Source organism: Somniosus microcephalus, chromosome 8, assembly GCF_052327205.1.
Source record: "Somniosus microcephalus isolate GS21.2 chromosome 8, FLI_Smic_1.0, whole genome shotgun sequence".
NCBI classification, from domain to species: Eukaryota; Metazoa; Chordata; class Chondrichthyes; order Squaliformes; family Somniosidae; genus Somniosus; species Somniosus microcephalus.
Genome location: NC_140994.1, coordinates 63,717,419 through 63,739,130, shown reverse-complemented (window position 1 = coordinate 63,739,130; position 21,712 = coordinate 63,717,419). Strand labels below are relative to the sequence as shown.

The following is a 21,712-nucleotide window of genomic DNA, read 5'->3' as shown; positions in this document are numbered from 1 at the left end:
GAAGTAGGCTTGGGAAGGCAGAGTGATGGGGATGTGATGAGAGGCACAGCAGGATGAAGGTGAATCTGACTTTGCCCTCACTTTTCCTGATCCAATGAGATCATTGAACCATTTGTGGCACTGCACCCAGGTCCTCCTGACCACATCCTTGCTGTTCAACTCCTCTGCAATTTGGAGCCAGGCTCCTTTTGTCTCCTGGAGAAGGCCCTTCCGCCCATCCAAAGGGAAGAGGACCTCCCTGCGTGCTCTCACTCCCTCCACAAGTGTATAGAGGGAGTCATTGGAGAACCTGGGTGCAGTCCTCTGCCTCTGTGCAGTCATGTTTGCAAGTGTTTGGAACACTCCGATGGTGCAGTGCAGTGCCTGCATAATCTTAGATGAACCTTCAAATGCAATGTGGTCACGGCTCCTTTAAATATCCCAACTGAAAACGCATCATTGATGACATCATCAGACCTGCACCATTTAATAGGGCCGTGTAATGGACAGTGCTGCCTTAACAGGCGCCATTAACGGAAAGTCGATCTCAGGAGTGAGATGGAATGAGCAGCGGGGTCGCGACCCGCCATGGTGACCACCCGCATCCGACCTGTCCAAGTAAACAAAATTCCAGTCCATGGGACTCATCAGCACTCTATCAGCTCCAGTGACATTTTACCAACCTTACTGACAGTCTACTAACTTCAGTATAACTCTACCAACCTCGGCAACAGTCTACTAACTTGAGCAGAACTCTACCAACCTTGCTAACAGTCTCAACTTCATGATAATTAGGTAAGTAAAACAAAAATAATAATAAATATATGTTTAATTGTATAACTAATTTTATACAGAAAGAATTACTTGTGTTGTGTTACGGGGGGGGGGGTGTCTGTGGAATGTTTATAACATGGGAATGGGGCCTGAGAAGCAAAATGGTTGAGAACACCTGCCATAGGCTATGATTTATATTCATGTGGATTAGAAATGATCCATGGGATATGATTTATACACTCATGGGGTTTTGAAATGATCATTGATACTAGACTCTGGTACTTTCAGTACTAAGTATTCCTCCTTTTCATGTTGAAGATACTCATCTTAAAATGCAAATAAGTCTATTTTGGTATACAAATCCTACAAACCAATATATAAATACCTCAGGCTGTTAACTTCATTTATCCGTCACAATTCATTTCATACTTTGAAGTCAAAATTTTCGATGTATTTTTAGTAAAGCACAATAGTGACATCTAGTGGTATGAACTTGAAGCTACACAGCCTTTAGATACCAAAAAATCGTGAAAGACTAGGCGGTTGCTTCAAAGAAAGAATAAACTTGGATTTATGCAGCAATTTTGATATCCTCAGGATATCCCAAAGTGCTTCACAGTAAATCTAGTACTTTTGAAGTGTAATCACTTGTAATGTAGGCAAACATGGTGGTAGCCTATTTGCACACAGCAAGGTCCCACAAACAGCAGAGATAAATGACCAGATAATTTATTTTGTGGTGTTGGTTGAGGGATAAATGTTGACCAGGACACCAGGAGAACTCTCCTGTTCTTCTTCAAATAATACCATAGGATGTCTTACGCCACCTGAGAGGGCCTCTTGGTCTAACGACTCTTCCGAAAAATGTTGCCTGACAGTGCAGCGCTCCCGCAGAACCGCTGAAGTGTCAGCCTAGATTATGTACTCAAGACCATGGAATGGGGCTTGAACCCATGACCTTCTGACTCAGAAGCAAGAATACTACAATGAGCCCAGGCTGATACGTCAGATAGAGATGACTTGCTGCTGTTTGTATTGACTACTTTTTCCCTGTCAGAAAAAATGGTTTGTTTCCTAGGACAATGTATGTGAGTTTGTCACTGTAAGAAAGAGTCAGAACCATTATCTAAAAATGGTGTTCCACTGGGGGCAAAGCCAGTTCAAGAATTCTTAGACCCTGGGTGTCAAGAACATTAGTGGCCCCTCTCTACATTTCCCCTCCCCCCTCTAATAACACACAAACATGTAGAAAAATGCATAAAGAAATAAGCCTGTGGAATGTTTACACACTGCTTTAATAATAAAGCAAATCATATCACAATATACTGCACTTAAATGAAATATCTTCCAAAATTCTATAGACTCTGGAACAGTTCCCATGGATTGGAGAGTAGTTAATGTAAACCCACTGTTCAAAAAAGGTGGGAGAGAGAAAACGGGAAATTATAGACCGGTAAGCCTGACATCGGTAGTGGGGAAAATGCTAGAGTCAATTATAAAAGATGCAATAGCAGAGCACTTGGAAAACAGTGACAGGATCGGACAAAGTCAACATGGATTTACAAAAGGTAAATCATGCTTGACTAATCTACTGGAATTTTTTGAGGATGTGACTGGTATAATAGATAAGGGAGAACCAGTGGATGTGGTGTATTTGTACTTTCAGAAGGCTTTCGATAAGGTCCCGCATAAGAGATTAGCATGTAAAGTTAAGGCACGTGGGATTGGGGGCAAGGTACTGACTTGGATAGAGAACTGGTTGGCAGACAGGAAGCAAAGAGTTGGAATAAACAAGTCTTTTTCCGAGTGGCAGGCAGTGACTAGTGGGGTACCGCAGGGATCGATGCTAGGACCCCAGCTATTCACAATATATATAAATGATCTAGACGAGGGAACTAGATGTAATATCTCCAAGTTTGCAGACGACACAAAGCTGGGTGGGCGTGTGTGCTGTGAGGAGGATGCCGAGAAACTCCAGTATGATTTGGACAGGTTGGGTGATTGGGAAGAAGCATGACAGATGCAGTATAATGTGGATAAATGCGAGGTTATCCACTTTGGTGGCAAAAACAGGAAGGCAGATTATTATCTGAACGGCAATAGATTGGGAGAAGGGGAAGTGCAATGAGACCTGGGTGTCTTTGTGCACCAGTCACTGAAGGTAAGCATGCAGGTGCAGCAGGCGGTTAAGAAGGCAAATGGTATGTTGGCCTTCGTAGCGAGAGGGTTCGAGTACAGGAACAAGGATGTCTTGTTGCAGTTGTACAGGGCCTTGGTGAGCCCACATCTTGAGTATTGTGTGCAGTTTTGGTCGCCTTATCTGAGGAAGGATGTTCTTGCCATGGAGGGAGTGCAGCGAAGATTCACCAGACTGATACCTGGGATGGCAGGAATGACGTATGAGGAGAGATTGGGTCGATTGGGCTTGTACTCGCTGGAGTTTAGAAGAATGAGAGGGGATCTCATTGAAACTTATAAAATTCTAACAGGACTAGACAGACTAGATGCAGGAAGGATGTTCCCGATGGCCGGGGAGTCCAGAACCAGGGGTCACAGTCTAAGGATAAGGGGTAAGCCATTTAGGACAGAGATGAGGAGGAATTACTTCACCCAGAGAGTGGTGAACCTGAGGAATTCTCTACCACAGAAGGCAGTGGAGGCCAATTTATTAAATATATTCAAGAAGGAGTTAGATATATTTCTTAAGGCTAAAGGGATCAAGGGATATGGGGAGAAGGCAGGGACAGGGTACGGAATTTGGATGATCAGCCATGATCTCATTGAATGGCGGAGCAGGCTCAAGGGGCCGAATGGCCTACTCCTCCTATCTTCTATGTTTCTATATTTGCATGGGTTCCCTGGTAGGGGCCACAACATTGGCTGGGGTCCCTGGGCACAAGCCCCATAAGACCATGGGTTAATCCGTCCCTGACTGGGGTATCTGAACCTAATTAAGTCAGATCCCCTTTGGCTAGACTGCATTTATATCTGTGGCTCTTTGTCTCTGGTTTGATGCTGCGAGAAGTATTTGAAGTGGGATCATTTTGATTAATTATGAAGGATATCTTTTTATCTTCAATTGCATTGCCTTGAACATCAAAGAAAAGAGACATATAACTGGGTTAGTGCCCCATGTTCTTCAGTTTGCTATTTTGCGGTACCATATACGAGTTGAGAGTAATTAGAGGCTCAATGAGGTTATTTCTCACAAAGCTTTTCATCACTGATTCATGTTCAAACATAACTGAAGATCCTTGCTAATACTTTAGAATGTTCATTTTTTGGGAACTATGTCTGAAGTTAAATACTTTATTTCTTGTTTTTCTACAAATGTATTCCTGTTTCTGTATAATTTTACTCCTTACAACAAATTTAAATTGATAGATTAGGCTGAGTGTGATCATTTCCACCAATTCCGAGAGATCTGGAGACACTTTGGACAGGCCATATCCCAATCATTTAAGGTTTCAATTGCTCACTCTGTGGCACTCTATCTCATATGAGTGCAGCTCCAACAATATCCTTTCCACCATCTACAAGGCACAAGTCAGGAGTGTGATGGAATACTCTCCACTTGCCTGGATGAGTGCAGCTCCAACAACACTCAAGAAGCTCGACACCATCCAAGACCAAGCAGCCCGCTTGATTGGCACCCCGTCCACCACCTTAAACATTCACTCCCTCCACCACCGGCGTACCGTGGCTGCAGTGTGTACCATCTGCAAGACGCACTGCAGCAACTCGCCATGGTTTCTTCGACAGCACCTCCCAAACCCGCTGACATGAATCTTGTCATTCATGTGGAAATTACTTATGAAATGACACTGGGCGGCCTGCTGGTGGCACTGTCCAGGGAGAGTATAAATACTCAGGCATGGGCCCAGCTTGCTCAGCACGTTCTTTAACAGGAACTAGTGAAGGACACAACTAGATCTCCATGTTGAAAAACAGTTGATTAAAGCCTTGTTTAATACTTAGACCAAGTGCCTAGTAGTTTTCTTACGTCACCCGCGACCTCTTCCACCTAGAAGGACAAGGGCAGCAGGCACATGGGAGCACCACCACCTCCAAGTTCCCCTCCAAGTCACACACAATCCTGACTTGGAAGTATATCGCCGTTCCTTCATTGTTGCTGGGTCAAAATCCTGGAACTCCCTCCCTAACAGCACTGTGGGAGTACCTTCACCACACGGACTGCAGCGGTTCAGGAAGGCGGCTCACCACCACCTTCTCAAGGGCAATTAGAGGTGGGCAATAAATGCTGGCCTTGCCAGCGACGCCCACATCCCATGAATACATTTTTAAAAATACAGGTAGACTATCCTTTATCCGAACTTCCGAAAACCGAAAACCTCTGAAAACCAAAAGTTTTTTCGTTCAGCGTAAGTCGTGCGCATGACATGACCCGAGTGGCGCAAAACATGACAGGAGTGGTCCACGGGGCCCAGAACAAGAATTCCTGCAAATTGTCGACACGCCGGCCTTCGCTCTCGATGTTAAGTGTGACTGAGGGAGCTCTGCCTTTCCCTGTGAGCAGGGCAGAGGGTCACAGAGTTCCCTCCTGGGTAGGAGATTGCAGGCCGAGCCGGGTAGTGTGAAGGAGGTACCGGGAGAGTGAACCCAACAATACAGCGGCCCGTCCGATATGCTGCCGTTCTATCCAAACTTCCGGATAGACCAGCGCTAATGTTGTCAGATACGAAGGTTTTCATCTCTGTATCTGACAACAAACACTGCTGCTCAGCAACAGCTTGTAAACACTCGGCCCATGGCTTGGAAGCGTCTCTGAAGCTGTTGCTAAGCTACAGAGACGCTTTCCAGAGCTTGCCGTATCTGACAACAAACACTGTTGCTCAGCAACAGCTTGTAAACACTTGGCCCAGTAGCTTGGAAGCATCTCTGAAGCTGTTGCTAAGCTACAGAGACGCTTTCCAGAGCCTGCCTGTGAAAAGAATGCTAGGAGTTTCCCAGTCTGAAATAATACCTTCTGAAATCCGAAAATTTCCGAAAACCGAAACACAGCTGGTCCCAAGGTTTTCGGATAAGGGATAGTCAACCTGTACTTCAAGTTTCAGTCCAGAGGAAGTCGGGGCATGCCTACGGAAGCCAACTTTTTATGTTGAGCATGAGTAAAAAGTATTGGGAAGAAGCTCAAATCGTAACAATTTGTAAAACATAAATACAACTTTGCACACATAGGCCTGAAGTTTCCGCTAGATTGTGCTGGGTTTTTCAGCGCATTTTGCCCAAAATCGACCAAACCAGCGCAAATGATCGAGAAATTACACCCAGCGCAAATCGAGTTTCTACAATCTTTTGCGCTAGTTTAAAAAACATTGCACGGGAAGCCTGCCCCGCCCACAAAACAGGCCCGATCGAACTAATCGCCATGGCGAGTTTCCGCTAATTGCATCCATTTGCAGGCCTTCGAGGAGGCTTTTGAAATTAAGCTGGTTATTTTAGACACAAGAACACTATTAGGCACGTTTTAAAAGCTTTAAAAAATTTTTTACTAAGGAACTGAATACTGTACATCAATGTCACGAGCAGGAGACACTGCGGGACACACTCACTGGAAGGAGACACTGCGGGACACACTCACTGGAAGGAAACACCACGGGACACACTCACTGGAAGGAGACACACTATAAGGAGGTCGGGACTCAGGAGCGATGTCAAGGGCCAGGAGCGAAAACGGGACCCAGGAACGAGGACGGGGCCCAGGAGCGAGGATGGAGCCCAGGAGTGAGGTCGAGGCACAGGAGCGAGGACGAGCCCAGCAGCGAGGTCAAGGCCCAGGAGTGATGCAGGAGGGTTGGGAGGACAACACTGCAGCCTATGAAACCCAGGCAGAGAGGACCTACATAAGAACATAAGAACATAAGAAATAGGAGCAGGAGTAGGCCAATCGGCCCCTCGAGCCTGCTCCGCCATTTAATAAGATCTTGCCTGATCTGATCCTAACCGCCAATCTACTATCACAGAACCATCTCCTGAATCTAACAGAATTAGACACACGAAATAGGAGCAGGATCAGGCTACACGGCCCCTGGGCCCGCTCCGCTACCCACAGGGCCATGTCCGATCCGAACCTAGACTCATGTCCAAATTCCTGCATTATGTAATGATGTAGCTTCTACAGCTTTTTGGGGCAGCATATTCCATGGACCTACCACCCTCTGAGTGAAGTAGTTCCTCCTCATCTCAGTTTTGAAAGAGCAGCCCCTTATTCTAAGACTATGCCCCCTAGTTCTAGTTTCACCCATCATCGGGTACATCCTCCCCGCATCCACCCGATCCAACCCCTTCACAATCTTATATGTTTCAATAAGATCGCCTCTCATTCTTCTGAACTCCAATGAGTAGAGTCCCAATCTACTCAACCTCTCCTCATATGTCCATCCCCTCATCCCCGGGATTAACCGAGTGAACCTTCTTTGTACTGACTCGAGAGCAAGTATGTCTTTTCTTAAGTATGGACACCAAAACTGTATGCAGTATTCCAGGTGCGGTCTGAAGCAATACCTCCCTATTTTTATATTCTATCCCCCTAGCAATGAAAGTCAACATTCCATTGGCCTTCTTAATCACTTGCTGCACCTGCATACTAATCTTTTGAGTTTCGTGCACCAGGACCCCCAGATCCCTTTGTACTTCAGTACTTTCCAGTTTCTTGCCATTAAGATAATAGCTTGCTCTACGATATTTCCTGCCAAAGTGCATAACCTCACACTTTCCAGTATTGTATTCCATCTGCCAAATCTCTGCCCACTTACTTAGCCTGTCTATGTCCCCTTGCAGGTTTTTTATGCCCTCCTCACTCACTACTTTCCCTCCCATCTTAGTATCATCTGCAAACTTTGATATGTTACACTTGGTCCCCTCCTCCAAATCGTTAATATAGATTGTAAAGAGTTGGGGAACCAGCACCGACCCCTGCGGAACACCACTAGTTACTGATTGCCATTCTGAGAATGAACCATTTATCCCAACTCTCTGCCTTCTGTTAGATAGCCAATCCTCTATCCATGCCAGAATATTACCCCCAATCCTGTGATTTTTTATCTTAAGCAATAATCTTTTGTGTGGCACCTTGTCAAATGCCTTTTGGAAGTCTAAATACACTACGTCCACTAGTTCCCCTTTATCCACCCTATATGTTACTTCCTCAAAGAACTCCAGCAAATTTGTCAAACATGACTTCCCCTTCATAAAACCATGCTGACTTTGTCCTATTAAATGATGATTATCCAAATGTCCTGTTACTGTCTCCTTAATAATGGACTCCAAAATTTTACCTACCACAGATGTTAGGCTAACAGGTCTATAGTTTCCAGCCTTCTGTCTACTGCCCTTTTTAAATAAGGGTGTTACATTAACAGTTTTCCAGTCTGCCGGGACCTTTGCCAAGTCCAGGGAGTTTTGGAAAATTATTACCAATGCATCCACAATCCCTACCGCCACTTCCCTCAAGACCCTAGGATGTAAGCCATCAGGTCCAGGTGATTTATCCGCCTTGAGTCCCATTATTTTACCGAGTACCACTTCCTTAGTGATTTTGATCGTGTTTAGCTCCTCCCCCCCTATAGCCCCCTGTTTGTCCAGTGTTGGTATATTCTTAGTGTCTTCTACTGTAAAGACTGATACAAAATATTCATTCAGTGTTTTTGCCATCTCCATATTTCCCACCATTAATTTCCCGGTCTCATCCTCTAAGGGACCAACATTTACTTTAGCCACCCTTTTTCTTTTTATATAACTATAAAAACTCCTACTATCTGTTTTTATATTTTTTGCTAATTTACTTTCATAATCTATCTTCCCTTTCTTAATCAATCTTTTTGTTATTTTTTGCTGTCTTTTAAAGTTTTCCCAATCCTCTATCCTCCCACTAGATTTGGCTACCTTATATGCCCTTGTTTTTAGTCGAATACGATCCTTAATTTCTTTACTTAGCCATGGATGGCTGTCTTTTCTTTTACACCCTTTTCTTCTCAGTGGAATATATTTTTTTTGGAAGTTGTAAAATAACTCCTTAAATGTACACCACTGATCATGTATCGTCTTACCCTTTAATCTATTTTCCCAATCCACTCTACTCAATTCCGCTCTCATACCTTCATAGTCTCCTTTATTCAAGCTTTGCACGCTTGTTTGAGATCCAACCTTCTCACCCTCTAATTGAATATGGAATTCAACCATGTTATGGTCACTCATTCCAAGGGGATCCTTTACTAGGACATTTTTAATTAATCCTGTCTCGTTACACAGGACCAGATCTAAGGTTGTTTGCCCCCTGGTCGGTTCAGTTACATACTGCTCAAGAAACCCATCCCTAATACACTCAATGAACTTATCCTCAAGGCTGCCCTGCCCAATTAGATTTGTCCAATTAATATGATAGTTAAAATCCCCCATAATTATAGATGTTCCCTTATTACAAGCCTCAACTATTTCCTGATTGATACTCCGTCCAACATAGTTGCAACTGTTCAGAGGCCTACAGACTACACCCACTAGTGTTTTTTCCCCTTATTATTCCTTACCTCCACCCAAACTGTTTCATTATCCTGATCTTTTGACCCAATATCATTTCTCTGCATTAGTGATTCCTTCCTTTATTAACATAGCCACCCCACCTCCCCTTCCTTCCTGCCTGTCCTTCCTGATCGTTAAATAACCTGGTATGTTTAATTCCCAGGCATTGTCACCCTGCAGCCATGTTTCTGTAATGGCCACAAGATTATACCCATATGTAGTTATTTGTGCCATTAACTCGTCTATTTTGTTACGAATGTTACGTGCATTCAGATAGAGAACTTTCAAATATGTTTTGTGACACTTAGATCCTGCTTTTGCCCTTTTTATTACTTTACCTTTTACTCCATACCTTCTGCCCCTTCCTGACACGCTCTGGTTTTTAATTTCCCCACTGCTACCTATGTCTATGACCTTCTCTGTTGTCATTTTTATTATTTGCTCTCTGGGAACCTCCCCCCCACTAGTTACTTTAAAGCTCTCTCTACAGCCCTAGTTATATGATCCGCCAGGACTCTAGTCCCAGCACTGGCCAAGTGAAGCCCGTCCCAACGGAACAGCTCCCTCCTGCCCCAGTACTGGTGCCAGTGTCCCAGGAAGCAAAACCCATTTCTCCCACACCAGTCTTTGAGCCACGCATTTAACTCTCTAATTTTATTTGTCCGAGCCAAATTTGCTCGTGGCTCAGGTAATAATTCAGAGATTATTACCCTTGAGGTTCTGTTTTTTAATTTGACGCCTAGCTGTTCATACTCCTTTAACAGAACTGGCTTCCTAGTCCTATCTATGCCGTTTGTACCAACATGGACCACGACAACTGGATCCACCCCCTCCCACTGCAAGTTTCTTTCCAGCTCAGAGGAGATGTCCTTAACCCTGGCACCGGGTAGGCAACACAGCCTTCGGGACTCTCGCTCTCGGCTGCAGAGAACTCTATCTATCCCCCTAATAATACTATCCCCTACCACTACAACATTTCTAGTTACTCCCCCCTCTTGAATGGCCCCCCCGTTCCACGGTGCTGTGGCCAGGTTGCTCATCCTCCCTGCAGTCCCTGCTCCCGTCCCCACAGGGAGTAAGAACCTCGAACCTGCTGGACAAGAGCAAGGGCTGTGGCTCCTCCAGCTCTACCTCCTGGATCCCCGTACCTGCCTCACTCGTAGTCACACCGTCCTGTCCCTGACCATGGGCTACATCTGAATTAATTAACTTCATAGGTGTGATCACCTCCTGATACACAGAGTCCAGGTACTTCTCCCCCTCCCTGCAGTGTCTGAAGCTCAGACTCCAGCTCATCAACACGGAGCTGGAGTTCCTGTAGCAGCAGACACTTGTCACAGACGTAATTACCGTGAGCCTCAATGGGGTTCACCGGCTCCCACATCTCGCAACAGTAACACATCACCTGCTCCATTCTATGTAATTAATTACATTTTTTATTGTTAGTTATGGACACCCTCTGCCTGATTATAGATGCTAGTATCCCCTTTAATTAATTGGATTTAATTTAAATCAATCCCTCTAATTACACCAGTTAATGGTTTACCAACAGTCACTCTGCACCAGAAAGGCCTTATTAACTACAACCCACAGAGTTAAAGTTTGAAAAGAGCACCTAACACCCCACTTACCCTAACTCACACACTTACCCAAACTCACAGCACGCTCTGCTGACTCGCCGTACCTGCCTCACTCGTAGTCACACCGTCCTGTCCCTGACCATGGGCTACATCTGAATTAATTAACTTCATAGGTGTGATCACCTCCTGATGCACAGAGTCCAGGTACTTCTCCCCCTGCGGGAAGGAGGAAGGAGGACAGTCAGAGTATGTTTGTGTGTGTGTGCTAGGCCAATGTAGCAGGTCTCCAATCATCTTGGATCACCTTGCCATTGGACCAAGACCATGCTCTGTCAAGCCCGTGTGGTAGCTGGTGTGCAACGGCCACCCCACATTAAAAGAATTCACGCACAGGCATCTTCCACCCTTTAAAATGAAGTTCGGGACCTGGAACGTCAGGACCCTCATGGACAACCCCAACAGTGACAGACCAGAATGCTGTTCAAGCACCATCTGCCCCACCTGTGACAGAGACTGTAGGTCCCACATTGGACTCATCAGTCATAGAGTCATAGAGTTTTACAGCACAGAAAGAGGCCCTTCGGCCCATCGTGTCTGCGCCGCCCATCCATCCCTGTCCAGTCTAATCCCATTTTCCAGCATTTGGTCCATAGCCTTGTATGCAATGGCATTTCAAGTGCTCATCCAAATGCTTCTTGAATGTTGTGAGGGTTCCTGCCTCTACCACCCTTTCAGGCATTGAATTCCACATTCCAACCACCCTCTGGGTGAAAAAGTTCCTCCTCAAATCCCCTCTAAATCTCCTGCCCCTTACCCTGAATCTATGCCCCCTTGTTATTGACCCCCCCCACTAAGGGGAAAAGTTCCTCTTTATCTACCCTATCTATGCCCCTCATCATTTTGTACACCTCAATCAGGTCCCCCCTCAGCCTTCTCTGCTCCAAGGAAAACAACCCCAGCCTGTCCAGCCTCTCTTCATAGCTGAGGCGCTCCATCCCAGGTAACATCCTGGTGAATCTTCTCTGCACCCTCTCCAAAGCAATCACATCCTTCCTATAGTGAGGCGACCAGAACTGCACACAGTACTCCAGCTGTGGCCTCACCAGCGTTTTGTACAGCTCCATCATAACCTCCCTGCTCTTATATTCTATGCCTCGGCTAATGAAGGCAAGTATCCCATATGCCTTTTTAACCACCTTATCTACCTGCTCCGCTGCCTTCAGGGATCTATGTACATGTACACCAAGGTCCCTCTGACCCTCTGTACTTCCTAGGGTCCTACCACTCATTGTGTATTCCCTTGCCTTATTTGTCCGTCCAAAATGCATCACCTCGCACTTTTCAGGGTTAAATTCCATTTGCCACTTTTCCGCCCATCTGACCAACCCGTTTATATCGTCCTGTAGCCTGCGGCTTTCCTCCTCGCAATTTACCACCCCACCAATTTTCGTGTCATCTGCGAACTTACTGATCATACCTTTTACATTCTCATCCAAATCATTTATGTAGATCACAAACAACAAGGGACCCAGCACCGATCCCTGAGGTACCCCACTGGACACAGGCTTCCAGTCACAAAAGCAACCTTCGACCATCACCCTCTGCCTCCTGCCACTCAGCCAGTTTAGGATCCAATGCGCCAAGGCACCCTGGATCCCATGGGCTCTTACCTTCTTGACCAGTCTCCTATGTGGGACTTTGTCAAAAGCTTTACTGAAGTCCATGTAAACCACATCCACAGCATTTCCCTCATCCACCCCCGTAGTCACCCCCTCGAAAAATTCAATCAGATTTGTCAGACATGATTTACCCTTGACAAAGCCATGCTGACTATCCCCGATTAATCCTTGCCTCTCCAAGTGGAGATTAATTTTGTCCCTCAGAATTTTTTCCAATAATTTCCCCACCACAGATGTTAGACTCACTGGCCTGTAATTCCCTGGTTTATCCCTGCTACCCTTCTTGAATAATGGTACTACGTTAGCTGTTCTCCAGTCCTCTGGTACATCCCCTGTGGCCAGAGAGGTTCTGAAAATTTGTGTCAGAGCCCCTGCAATCTCCTCCTTTGCCTCCCACAGCAGCCTGGGATACATCTCGTCCGGGCCTGGGGATTTATCCACTTTTTGGCCTGCTAAAACCGCTAGCACCTCCTCCCTCTCGATGCTAATATGTTCAAGTATGTCACAGTCCCCTTGCCCGATTTCTATGTCTGCATCGTCTTTCTCCATAGTGAACACAGATGCAAAAAATTCATTTAAAACCCCGCCTACATCCTCTGGCTCTACACACAGATTGCCACTTTGGTCCCTAATGGGCCCTACCCTTTCCCTGGTTATCCTCTTGCCCTTAATATACTTATAAAACATCTTAGGATTTTCCTTTATTTTGCTCGCCAGTGTTAATTCATGGCCCCTCCTCGCCCTCCTAATTTCTTTTTTAAGTATGCCCCTGCACTTTTTATACTCCTCTAGGGCTTCTTCCGTCTTTAGTTTTTTGTAACTGCCAAAAGCCCCCCTTTTAGTTCTAATGCATTTTTGTATATCCCTTGTCATCCAAGGTTCCCTTTGCTTGTTGGTCCCACCCTTGACCTTTACAGGAACATGTTGGCGTTGTACTCTCTCTATTTCCCTTCTGAAAGTCTCCCACTGTTTTGATGTGGATTTTCCTATAAGCAGCTGCTCCCAGTCCACTTTGGCCAGATCCTGCCTTATCATATTAAAATCGGCCTTCCCCCAATTTAGAACCCTTATTTCCGGGCCGTCTTTGTCTTTTTCCATGACCACCTTAAATCTCACCGAATTATGGTTACTGTCGCCAAAATGCTCTCCTACTGACACTTGCACCACTTGCCCGGCTACATTCCCCAGAATTAGGTCCAGTACCGCCCCCTCTCTTGTAGGACTTTCTACATGTTGGCTCAAAAAGCTCTCCTGGATGCACTTTAAGAATTCTGCACCCTCTAAGCCTTTCACACTCTGACTGTCCCAATTTATATTGGGGAAGTTGAAATCCCCCACTATTATTACCCTATTATTTTCACACTTTTCTGAGATTTGCCTACATATCTGTTCCTCTATCTCCCCCTGACTGTTTGGGGGCCTATAGTACACTCCCAGCAAAGTGCTTGCCCCCTTTTTGTTTTTAAGTTCTACCCATATGGCCTCATTAGAGGAACCCGCTAATATATCATCCCTCCTTACAGCAGTAATTGACTCCTTAATTAATATTGCAACACCCCCTCCCCTTTTACACCCCCCTCTGTCTCGCCTGAAGATTCTATACCCCGGAATATTGAGCTGCCAGTCCTGACCCTCCCTCAACCATGTCTCCGTGATAGCAACAATATCGTACTCCCATGTGTTCAACAACAACTTCAGTTCATCCACCTTATTTGCAAGACTCCTTGCATTAAAATAAATGCCTTCCAGCCCTGCCATATTCTCTTTTGCCTTCACATATTTGCTCTGCCTTCCCAGCTGACTTGTTTTTCCCTCTGTATTTGGCTGTAAATCACCCCCTACTATAGCTCCACTCTGTACCCCAACCCCCTGCCAAGTTAGTTTAAACCCTCCCCAGCAGTGCTAGCAAACCTCCCCGCAAGGATATTGGTTCCCCTCTGGTTCAGGTGTAAACCGTCCGACTTGTACAAGTCCCACCTTTCCCAGAAGCAGACCCAGTGATCCAGGAAACTAAAGCCCTCCCCCCTGCACCATCCCTTTAGCCACGCATTCATCTGTTCTATCTTCCTATTCCTATACTTACTAGCACGTGGCACCGGGAGTAATCCAGAGATTACAACCTTTGAGGTCCTGCTCTTTAATCCTTCACCTAGCTCCCTAAATTCTTGCTGCAGGACCTCATCCCTCTTTTTACCTATGTCGTTGGTACCAATGTGGACCACGACCACTGGCTGTTCACCCTCCCCCTCCAGAATGCCCTGCAGCCGCTCAGTGACATCCTTGACCCTGGCACCAGGGAGGCAACAAACCATCCTGGATTCACGTCACCTGAGAACTCATTTTTTAATGTGGAAGCAAGTCATCCTCGGTTCCGAGGGACTGCCTAAGAAGAAGAATGTAACTAGTAAATGGTTCAGTATAGTTTTTTAAAGTCATTTTCAGTTATTTAAAATCAGGTTACTCACAGGTGGTGGACCAGACAATCTGATTAAAATGCATAGAGACTAGAGTGCAGTTTGGCACGGAGTGCAGCTCGGAACAGAGTGTAAAGCTGCGAGTTTGGTGAGTGAGGGAGTGAATCTTAAAGGTTAATCTCTTTTTTTATATAAAATCTAGTCTCGTGTGCTTGCAATTAGCATTTAATTTAAATTTAAATTTACTGTTTCATGTTTTAAGTTTCTTCCAGGCTTGGGCAGGGCTAAGCAAGCTCTGTGCTGGAGAGCAGGTGAGAGTAATTAATTAATTAACTGGTCTAATCTGGTTCTGTAACTGCCAGAGAGCTTGCTTATTTAAATCTCAGCAGTATAAATAAGGGAGGCTAGAGTGCAGATGGGAACAGAGTGTTAAGCTGTGAGTTTCTATCTTTGTCAGCTTCCAGGAGAGCAGGAGCTAAAAAGCTGCACAAGAGGGGACAGAGAACCAGCAGGAGTTCGGCTCTGTGACACCCCCTGACCGCATCTGGAGAAAAATAAAAAGTGACATCATAGGGAAAAGGGTAAGTGATTGGTTGGTGAGTATTTTGCTCACTTCCCTTATTTTTTTTAAAGCCCAGGAAATTTATTAGTAATTGTAAGGTTTCATTAGTACTAATTTACTAGCAGTAATAAATCTTATTAGGTGTAGTAGGGTTTGTTAATTATTAATTAATAAAAATTAATTAATTAAGACTCAATAAAGATGGCAGGGCAGGTGATGTGTTGTGACTGCAGTATGTGGGAGCGCCTGGACGCCAGTGTGAACCAGGACGAACACGTCTGTGGTAAGTGTCTGCGGCTTGAGGAGCTTTGGCTCAGAATTGATGAGTTGGAGGCTGAGCTGCGGACTCTGCGATGCATCAGGGAGGGGGAAAGTTACCTGGACACTTTATTCCGGGAGGCAGTCTTTGTAACTCTCTTCCTCCATAGGGTGGTGGAAGCAGAGTCTTTGAATATTTTTAAGGCAGAGGTAGATAGATTCTTGGTAAGCAAGGGGGTGAAAAGTTATCGGGGGTAGGCGGGAATGTGGAATAATCGGATCAGCCATGATCTTATTGAATGGCGGAGCAGGCTCGAAGGGCCGAGTGGCCTACTCCTGCTCCTAATTCATATGTACGTATATTTTTTGTGATAAACCCATTTTCAGCTGTATTAATAAAACTGCAATAACAGAAAATGCTGGAAAAACTCAGCAGGTCAGGCAACATCCGTGGAGAGAAATTTGAGTTGACGTTTCGGGTTTGACCCTTCTTCAAAACTGGAGAGAAAAGGAACTAGATCGAAGGCAGGGCTGCGATCGGACAAAAGAATAAAAGAACCAAAAGAAGTAAAAGAGATTAGAAGCTAGACGAGATGGTAATAGGCTGGGATTAGGTGTAAAGTGTACTGGCAGGGCAAAAGTTAATAAAACTGCACCAGGTTACCACTCTTTAAATATATCAAGGAATATTTTTTAATGCAAATTTTTAAATAAATGTTCTAAAACGCTGTTCAATTGCACTGGTTCCTGGCAGATTTTACATTTGATGTACAAATGAGTTTAAGCAGAAACTTGAACCAAAAAAAAAATCACTTCTGAAAACAAGTGCAATTTGCGCCCAGGTGGCTGATAGCACACAAAGTGGAAACTCTTGGCCGTGATCTTTCTCATGCTGTAAGGAGAAAAATTGAAATCCATGAGTTGTTACAACATGGGTGTACAGGTGAACTCCCATCTAAAATGAAAGTCCATCAATGCTGACCTATAACTTCAAAGTAAACAATAAAGGTGGAGAATCAAAAATTAAACAACTTATAAACCTAAGGAGCCAGGAGAAAATAATTTACAAAATGGGCAGAAAGCAAAAAAAATATATTGTATTCTGAGAACTGGACTTTCTGTGAACACTAACATATGTAGTTGCTTTCATATCAGAGATTTACGGTACAGAAAAGGGCCATTCGGCCCATCGTGTTTGTGCCGGCTGAATGGCCTCCTTGGTCCAATATTGTTTTGAATAGTTTCTAACTAGCTCCCACTTCTTTCAAAAATTCAATTCTTAAAACAAGTTTTCTATTTAATTTTATTTGTTGGTGCTTATTTTCTCGTTCTCGGCTCTAATCTTGTTCTGTTGTTGCTTCTACCATTCTCATCTACATGCCTTGTCTCCGTTCTCCTCTTCAGCTCTAAGCCCTGGTTCAGCCCCTGTCCCTTTGCTACTCTCAGCTGCATGCCCCAGTGCTATTTTTGCTTCTTCCTACTGTCAATTCTGTGTGCAGGTTCTGCTAATTGTAGTACTACACTGTATTGTGTTTTGACAGCAAGTAACAAATAGGACAGAAACAACAACATAAATCATTTTGAAAAGCTTGTAGCATCAGAAATTAAATTAAAGTCTGGACAGTGTGAGCTAAATTTAAACTATCAGGACAGCAGCAGAAATGTAACTTTGAACATCAAGACAGCAGTCTGTGTTATAGATACTGTCATTCCAAACAGTGGATGGGTTCCTCATTATATCCCTCCTTGTATAATTTGTTGTTTGGCTAGCTTCTAAATAACATTTTATAAGTTATAACAAAGATGTACTGTAGTGGGATTAATAAAACAATAGAAATGTTATGTAGTTATCTCAAACAGTACTAGGAACATAGGAACAGGAGTGCCATTCAGCCCCTCGAGCCTGTTCCGCCATTTAATTAGATCATGGCTAATCTGTATCTTAACTCCATCTGCTCTACCCTACTGGAATATTTTTTTTTAATTCCAGAATTCTTATAGTCATATACAGTGTTGACTGTATTTGGGGTGTTAATACATATCACACTGATTAAACCTGATTTTGATGCAAATAGACAGCGGACAAACACCACTTTAGTTTACAACAATCAAATAGCTAGCTACCAGTTGCAAATGTCTGGTAACCAAAAATAACTTCACACTGCCCAACAGGTGTGGATCAGGAACAGCTGCAATGTAAAGCGCATGGTGACCACTGTCTAGTGTCCACATAGAAGTTTAAGATTAGTACTGGCAACCTGGCCATTACTAGGAAATCTCTACTATTTTTGCCCTTTTTAACCATTGTTGTTTGCTATAAGTTGCTTATTTACTAACTGTAAAAGGATAGGATGGAGGTGGCGGGGATGGGTTGGCTGTCAGGGAAGCATGACTTGTGCATTATCCCATCATGTTTTATGCCTATGCCAAGCCAGTTAGCCTGTCATGGTACACTATCCTACATTGATATGTTAAGGCACTGTGGTAACTTGCACTGACAATATATTAGCTTTGTACGGCGAAAAAGTAGTTAAATCATTTTAGAAACAAAAATATGGCAAATAGTTTTAAAATAATAAAACATTACTGTTGCAATTTAACTTTCATTCGTAATGTCTGTTGCCTTCTTTTTGACACTAGTGGAAGATTTTATTCTGCTCGCAGCCTGTAACATATTCCACCCAAAGCATTGATTCTCATTAATTTAACAGAGACTTATCCCCTGAGTAGATTGTTGTTCACATATACAGCAGTGGTGTGTGCCACACTACAACACAGTGCAAACCTCACAAAATCAAAAAAGTGAACCAAAATCCTACAATCTTATACCTGTCATACATTATGGCAGCAAAGTCCATTGTGCTATTTGCATCTCTGTACCATCCAAGTTGTGAGGTATCAACACAATTGTCTAACAATGGCTCTGCCCAGAAGCTAAGAAACAGAAACTGGTTCCAAATGAACCTACCCTAGAAATAGCAGATGAATGGTTAACTCATTCCTCTGCCTGATGTTTAACATGGGCATTAATCCATTTAACTTAAATGGGTCAATACTGCTCCTAAAATGGTGGACAGAGCAATGTTACAAGAATGCATCAAGCTGTCATCCACTAATATTGCCAATAGTAATTATTAAGCAATGTGCCATGCATCGCTGCCTTGAATCACCATTTGTTGGGCGCCATCTGATGGAGGTGCTGTGTGCTGTTGAGGGGTTTACAGAACATGACAGATGAGTTTGATGTCGGTATCCTGCACATTTTGAATCATTGAAAGCCAACCGGTAGCAGTAACACAGAAAAAAAATTATACTGCCTCACATGAGGCAAAGATACATATAAGAAATGCTTTTATTTAACCCATAGCTACAAGATGTCTAGTAAAAATACTTGGCATTTCATAAAGAAAGTTAGTTTCTTCTGGAACTAACAGGGGACAAACCAAGTAGCAATTTGCTATCGGAATGTATATTCTGGTACCTTACTTGATTGTTGTTGTAAATATTCTTCTCAAACAAATTAAGATGCTATTAGTATATTTGTTAATACAACTCATTTGAATGGATTACAGAATCAGGTGAGAAGATAAACTTTGGAAACTTGGTCAGAAGATGGTGGCGGCCAGAGAAGTTCATGCTATGGATTTCAGGAATGGGATTAAGACTGATATTAGCCCAGTGATCAAAGGAACAAGAGGAGTAAGGAAATTACCACTGCAGCGTCTTTGGCTAAATCAACATCAATGATGCTGTAACTGCTTAACAAGCAAAATTGTCTTTGGATATTGCACACCAATGGGGGAAAAAAAGCAAACATCCCATATTTAAAAAGTAAAACAGATTAGACAAGATGGAAATTCTTATATGGAATGTCAGCTGCCTTCTAAATATACTGATACGTTTGAGGCACTGAAATTCATACATAACAGACGAATTGTAAACAGCAATGAGCTGGTTGGGAGTTGCCTATATGTGAGGTTGCAGTTATTACTGTGTTCATTAGTAAGAAAGACTTGCATTTATATAGCGCCTTTCACGACCACCGGATGTCTCAAAGCGCTTTACAGCCAATGAAGTACTTTTTGAAGTGTAGTCACTGTTGTAATGTGGGAAATGCAGCAGCCAATTTGCGCACAGCAAGCTCCCACAAACAGCAATGTGATAATGACCAGTTAATCTGTTTTTTGTTATGTTGATTGAGGGATAAATATTGGCCAGGACCCCGGGGATAACTCCCCTGCTGTTCTTCAAAATAGTGTCATGGGATCTTTTATGTCCACCTGGGAGAGCAGGCGGGGCCTCGGTTTAATGTGTCATCCAAAAGACCGCACCTCCAACAGTGCAGCACTCCATCAGCGTCCGTGAGATTTATGTGCTCAAGTCCCATGGAGTGGGACTTCAACCCACAACCTTCTGACCCAGAGGTGAGAGTGCTATCCACTGAGCCACAGCTGACAAAAGTAAACTCAAAACTTCACTCAACACCTTTGATAATTTCTCATGGCTGTGAAATTAATGTATTTTAAATTCAACATAAATGTTACACTCCTATTACAATTGCAGTTTTGGCAAAAACATCTACTGTATGGGAATTTAGCTATATGTTTGTGGAAATCCAAAACTAGTTCACTGCTGTAATGTTGCTGTGTATGTGTGAATCTAACAGGGTGTAGTATGCCCTCCAAATGTAAGAGCAGTAGAAATTAGTCTGAGCCTCCTGACTCAGTGCAGCAGGAACAGAACGCATCAACCTCTTGGTTATTTCCATCTGGTTTTGAATGTTTCTGCTAAAAAGCAAATATAGTGGGGGGACTAGCTTTGAATTAAATCAGTAGTGATAACTACTATTCTGCCCTTGCAGCGCGTTCCTATGCAGAGCTAGACAGGTAGCTAACAACTTGTCTTCCCATAAAAATCACAAGGCTTGACTTTTCTTGTAAACTTTACTGAAAGATTCTTATTGTGAAACTGAAATACAATACAGAAGTGGAAGCATACATTAGTACACAAGCACATAACTGATATGCATACACAAACTTAGGTAAGCGTGAGCAACACAGTACATTTGGCATGTAACTTACCAAAACACGTGAAAATACAGCTTACTGTGAATATACATTTAGCAAACTGAAAGGCATTCTCTTACATTCACTTTAAATTAGCCCTGTACATAGTGCATCAAAATACAGCTACAAGTTAACCAGCTAGATACAGAGAGCGAGCAATTCACGGCTAGCTGTGTAGGTTTGCTTACAGAGAGAGGTTACAAACTAAACATTTTCTGCAAATATAGTGTACACTAATCATCTATAACATTCTCAAGTATTTACAGACAAATAGTGTCCAAGGCCGAAGCATAACAAGAAAATAACTGCAACACCAATTTTACTTTACAGCAATTTTACTTTACTGCACTTTACTGCACTTGCTAGGTACCAAATATCCACTTGGTGGCAGCACACAATGGGAATCGACCCAAATTACTCAAACTCCTGAATTAACTTGAAAACTAACATAAATTCCTAAAGGAAGGCAGCACAACTACTAACAGCTAAACATTGGAGTTGTCTGCAGGGCCCTCTAAGATGAGATCACAGATGACAGTCTTTAATTTTTAATATGTAGGTGATGCCAAGGCTGCATTTATTGTCCACCCTTAGTTACCCGGAGGAAGTGTTGATGGGCTTGCTCCTTGCGCTTCCATGATAGAAGTAGGGAATTCCAGGATTTTGCACACAGCGGTGATGAAGGAACAATGCTTTGGGACCAATCCTAATGGTATGTCATTTGGAAGGGAACTGAGATGACGATGTTCCCATGATCTTGTTGCTTTTATCCTTCTCTAGTGTTGGAGGTCATGGAGCTGGGCAATGCTGTTGAAGTAATCTTGGTGAGTTGCTGCAGTGCCTGCGGTAGATGATGCATACT

At 43.7% G+C, this 21,712-nt stretch overlaps 1 long non-coding RNA gene across 1 annotated transcript; it reads left to right on the top strand.

Moving 5' to 3' along the window:
* The first annotated feature begins 518 nt into the window (after window positions 1-518).
* Window positions 519-21,009, top strand: LOC147113572 (uncharacterized). Its single transcript, XR_015079230.1, has 3 exons — window positions 519-774; window positions 15,422-15,545; window positions 19,357-21,009. It is a non-coding gene; the product is annotated as an uncharacterized LOC147113572 (long non-coding RNA).
* Window positions 21,010-21,712: the final 703 nt, after the last annotated feature.